This window comes from Montipora foliosa, chromosome 5, assembly GCF_036669935.1.
Source record: "Montipora foliosa isolate CH-2021 chromosome 5, ASM3666993v2, whole genome shotgun sequence".
NCBI classification, from domain to species: Eukaryota; Metazoa; Cnidaria; class Anthozoa; order Scleractinia; family Acroporidae; genus Montipora; species Montipora foliosa.
The window spans coordinates 35,542,172-35,547,973 of NC_090873.1; positions in this window are offsets into that span (position 1 = coordinate 35,542,172).

A 5,802-nucleotide genomic window follows, 5' to 3' on the forward strand; every position below is an offset into this window, starting at 1 on the left:
ACATGGCTGTTGATCACGTGAGTGAAAACCAGCAATTGGAGCAAATCTGTGGAAACATTGAAGATTTGCATAGCACGCAAATGCCAAGCAAATAATTACATTTCCTTAACATTTGCACACAAATTCCTACAAAACAAACATTCAAGTTTGCGCAAGCTTTACCTGTCAAACCAAAGTTAAAGCAAATTTAGAGCCCTAAATTTGCCACATATTTGCTCAATTCGCAAACTCGAGTAAATCCATTTTTTCGTCCAGTGAGGGGAACACATTGACCTCCGATGATATTTATTTTGTAACATTTTTCTTTGTGTCCTACTTGTAGTAAGAACAATACTAATGATATGATGGTAAAGAACGCATGCACATTCGTAAAATGTCTTTGAAAAAATTAAAATCTGTTTGCAATATGAGGTCCCCCCTTCCTACTTTGGTTTCAGTGAGGGAGATATTAAAAAAACGGTTTTAACTTTTGCTTCAGCATGCATTGAACGGATTTTGGACATGCAGATCAGCGTTGGAAGCAAAAACAAAAGTTGTGTGGGGGCTGTTCATATGCATAGGTAGATCGCTCCAGCATTTTAGCCAACACTTTGATTATGAGCAAGTAAGAACAGGAAACCAGACTCTCTCGTCCAGTTACGGCCAGATGTGAACACGCCTGTGTTCTCCAAGTGTTGAACCAACCGTTTAAACAGCTCAACTCCATCCAACATTTTCTATAACAAACGAACTGTTGAATCGATGTGGAATGCGAGTTCAAGTCAGTTAAATTTGATTCCATTACGCTTTCAACATTTGTTAAGCTTTCGGCTACAATGCTGCATGGACGACCTGTTCAAACGCTCCTAATTAACATTTGGCTCAACAAAACGTTGACCGCATGTTAAAGCAAAAGTTAAACCCCTTTAAATGGGCCCTTGGTATGGAGGAATATCTATGACAAAATTCAGTGATCAATATTTGAAATAAAATCGTCCAAATCACGAATGCATCAATCCAAAACTGAATGGCAACAAGCCGATTCTCAGAAATGGCTATCACGGAAAGAGGCATAACGCAGAGAGGCATTTAACGCAAATAGCCATAACGCAAATAGGCATCACGTAAACAGGAAGAAAATGTTCGATAGCGATTATATGTCCTTTCCCTTGAACAATCGATTGACGTTTTTTTTTTTAAAGCTGAAATTATTTACGGAGTACGCAGCTAGTCTCCATTCTTCAAAGGGCCTTTGCGTTAGTCCTCTTTGCGTTATATCTCTTTACGTTATGGCTATTTGCGTTATGCCTTTTTGCGTTATGCTTTTTTCCGTGATGGCCTTTTGCAGAATCGGCTTGTTGCCATTCAGCTTTGGATTGATGCATTTATGATTTGGACGATTTTATTTCAGATACTGATCATTGAATTTTGTCATAGATATACCTCCACAGGCCCGCAACTAGGATTTTATGTGGGAGGGGTGCTAACGAGGCCAAAGTGGACCAAACTACTAGCCTGCAGTGCAGGTGTTCTTTTGGCGCGGAACGCTAGATAAGTCAGGTTTTCGATGCCGCCATCTTGGATTGTGATTAGATGCTTGACCGGGAGAGGGTTGGTGCAGTGGTGGGTTGGGGGTGGCGCGCTCAAAATACGCCTGCACTGCAGGCTACGAAACTACCGAAAATATATTTTTGATTGTCTGATCCATTTATTTAGGAAAGTAGCAATACATGAGAAATTGTAACGGGAAAGTACACGGTAGGAAAGTATCCACACTCGAGGAGGATACTTCGGATTAAATCTAAATCCGGATTTTTGAGATTCATCACTTCAGCGTTTTTTTTTTTTTGGGAAAGGATTTGAAAACAAGTATTTTTGACAAGCGGTTTCCCATGCAACAATGGTACAGAACAGCTACCGTACGTGGCAGTTCAGCCCAAATGTTTTTCTCGCGCCATTTTTACCGTAGGATTGAAGACATGAATAGGTCGAAAATAGTTAGGTTTCCTGCAAATTTCACTCCAGAAATCACACTAAACGTTTCTTGACAGCAATAATATTGTTAGCACCTTTCTTACAGCGAAGAAATCATGTTTTTTGTCATTTCTTTTCATCGATCGTTAAGGTATTCTTCACTGATGGCATTTTCATTTAAGAATTTCTCCAAAACAAACTTAGCCGCTATTTTTTTCTTGTGTTTTAAAATTTGCACGCGAAACTGGGTTTGTTTGTTTGCGTTGTCATGGAAAATAATCCTTTCTCGGATTTTGCGTTTTTTTTTTTGACGCTGAAGAATCCATTGAATAGTTTCCCAGTGAATACACTACTGCATTTTTCCATTCTTTGATTTTGTTTAAATATCACCGGTAAGTTTTAAACTTCAGTTTATCCGACTGCACACCCTAACTTGGATATTAAGTATCAAAATGCGGACCTTTGGGGCCTGTGGGGGGAGGGGGGGGGGTCTCTCTCATTCCTAGAGTTGGGGATAATCAGACATACTTTGATTCTAGTCTGGTTTGAAGAAATTCAGCCATTGAATGTAGCTTAAACTGAATAAAAAGTTAGTTCAAAGACCCAACGTTTAGACAATCCGGTTGTCTAGAGTCTTCATCATGGATGATCCAAATCAAGTTATTCTAAGAGTCTTTTAAGGACTTTCGTGCCCAAAACGTTCCCACGCGCAGACTTTTTTTAAACTTACCACGCAGAAAAGTAATGATCTACTTTTGCCAAAAAGGCAAAAAAAACAAGGGGGGGGGGGGGGAGGGGTCAATGTGCTCGTTTTCGAGATCATGAGGTGCACTTTTAGAAGCTTGCGTTATGTTAATACGATGTCAGCTTACAACTGTCAGCAATAAAAAAGCTACATTAGTGAAATTTAGATCAGATAAACGTACTCAATTCAACGTAACTAATATAACTAAACAAACTTTTGCAGCTGATGTCTTTTTCTGAGGTGAAATAGACCTTGAAAAACGATACATAGCTGTCTAAGAAAGAAAAATTCGGTCGCACGAGAGCATAAAAGGCGAAATATTTTTTCTTAAAATGGGCAAAACCGGGAAAGGAAGTGAACTACGGAAAGAAAAATGGGTGTCACCGAGCATTCAAGGAAGTGAAATCGCTGCGAATTGTCTATTCGCACTTTCACGCCATTGCGTGACATTTTCGAGAAGACCTGGGTCCACAGCTATCCCATGATGCCACATACTTTCACGTTCCTTTCTTGTGGAAAATGTTTGCGCCTTTAGCATCGTGTTTACCTTCGTGGTCTGCGATGCATGACGTGTGCGTGATATGCGCGAAAAAATGTGCAGTAGCAATGGGCGCGAACGTCCTTACCGTGCTACCAATTCAGATATGTCCAGAAATGACCCTCATTAGATGCAGTGGGTGGGGGTAGAGGGTGAAGTGAAACACTATATATATGCTTGAAATATAGTTTAGGTTTAAGGTTAGAATTTTTGTAAAGGTTTGGGTTGTTACAGCTATGGTGCCCTTCACCCCCTAACCCACATTCCTTAGTCCTCACCCCCTACCCCCACCCCCTGAATACTAATGCTGACGAGAACACTTACTTTCGTAAGTTGATGATAAATGTATCTCAAGTTTAGCATTTTTGATGAGCCTCTCCTTGACCACTCGCTTGCTTTGCCGGGCAAGTATCTCATGGATATACACACCAACCATAACTCTAAAAAAATGACCATTCTAAATCAGTTTCTAGAACTAAATATTGCTATAGCAATAAGATAAACGAACGTTTAGTCCTAATCATTGAAATGGGCACTTAAACTTAATCGATAAAATGAGAGTTTAACCTAGGGGACTCGTGGTGGGTATATCCATGAGATCTTTCCCATTTGCCGGATTGTTAGAATAGTTGAACCTCGTTCCCGGATTGAAACGCCGAAAAAATCTCGACCGCCTAAGAAAGAGTATTTATTTTCGGTGGCAATGGTACCCATAATTTTGCAACGGTATACAGTCCGGGAAACTATTTGTGTATTTGCCTGGTTTCTGGCCGCAGATCGAATCTGTGTTTTGACCTGGGCAAAACCTCGTCTACCGTAACAGAAAGCCTTGCTGTTACATAAGTTTTTTACAGACACGGTCAGATTTTGACTAGACATTCGGTTGCTGTGGTTTCAGCTCTGTTTTCATTCATAGTGCTAGTGGCAGTTGAGAATACGTCAAATTAATAAAAAAAATGCGCGTACAGGAAGACTTGATTTTGAAGTCAATAAAAATATCGAATAATGTGATTCAAGAGATCATGATACCTCACGATCTCTTGTGTGATTACATTTACATCCATTCAGTTGGAAAAGAAAACAAACAGCGGTTACAAACATTTTCATTTTATACTTGACGTTTCGTATGCTGCAACATACATCATCAGAAGTGACGGTTAAAACTTGAAGAAAGCCAGGAGAAATTGGGAAATTCCATTTTTAGATGTCCGCATTAAGTGGAATCTCAACAATTTCACAACAACAGTACATCGCAAAACAACTTTCACTGTAGGGAGCCCATTAAGTGTCATCCAAATTTACACTCTTACTTTCAGTTTTCGCGACTTTTTTCCCTACTTTTTTCGCGACTTTTGCGGTTTACATCATTGCGGGCTCGTTTGTTGTATGCCAAAATGGCGGCGACGAGATAAGAAACGCAAGGAGTGACAGGCCACACTGATTCCCTTCCTGTGTGAAAACATGTATAGAGCCTTTCATAGTTTTGCTCTCACAAGCAGGTCTTTTAAGGATTTTCCTTTTTTGTACGAAATGATAGGTGGTTCTTGAAAAATTTGGCGAAGTAGGGGTTGATTTTGAATTAAATGCCATTTTGTGAGTAAAGATTCTTTTAAGTTTGACACTGATGGATGGTATTGTGTCACAAAAGGTAAAATATGGCATACAAGAAACGAGCCCGCAATGATATAAACCGCAAAAGTCGCGAAAAAAGTCGCGAAGAAAGTAGCGAAAAAAGTCGCGAAAACTGAAAATAAGAGTGTAAATTGGGATGACACTCAATGGGCTCCGTACAAAACAACTTTCACTGGCCTCTACACCAAGTGGGACTCTTTCACTCTAAGACAGTATGAAATCAATTTGATTAATCCGCACCCTCACCTATCGCTGTTTACGCATCTGCTCGAGTTCTTCCTTGTTACAGTCGTCTCTCTTCGATCTAGAGAACACTCTCCTTTAAAATGGTTACCCAAGAGGCGTTCTTTGCTATCACATTAATGATGTTTTGAACAGACAAAAGAACAGGTCTGCTGAACCTACCACCACTGTTCCTAAGAAAGATATCTTTCTTGTCTTGCCTTATTTCGGCTTTCAAAGTGAAGCTCTTGCTCGACGTGTTAAATCTTTATGGCGGTGTTAATCTTAGGGTTATTTTTCAAAACACCTGCAGGATTAAGTCTTTTTTTCCGTACAAAGATCGTTTCCGTCGTTCTCAAAGATCTAAAATAGTATACAAAGCCAGTTCTTGGGACTGTGATTCCTTCTACATCGGTAAGACAAAAAGAAGATTGCATGATAGGAAGTCCGAGCATTTCAAAGCTCTTACACAAGTCGGTCACGCCTCTGCTGTTGCAGACCAAACTATTTCTACCGGCCATAACATCAAATGGGACCATTTTGAAATCCTCGCTACTAGTACTGGAAAGTCTGACTTGCAGTGTAAAATTAAAGAATGGCTATTAATCAGGGACTTAAAACCCTCTCTTAATGAAAACATTGGTAGTGAGAAGCTTTTTCTTTATTAATTTCTTCCGGAAGTATCAACTACCGGAAGTTACGATTTTGTCAT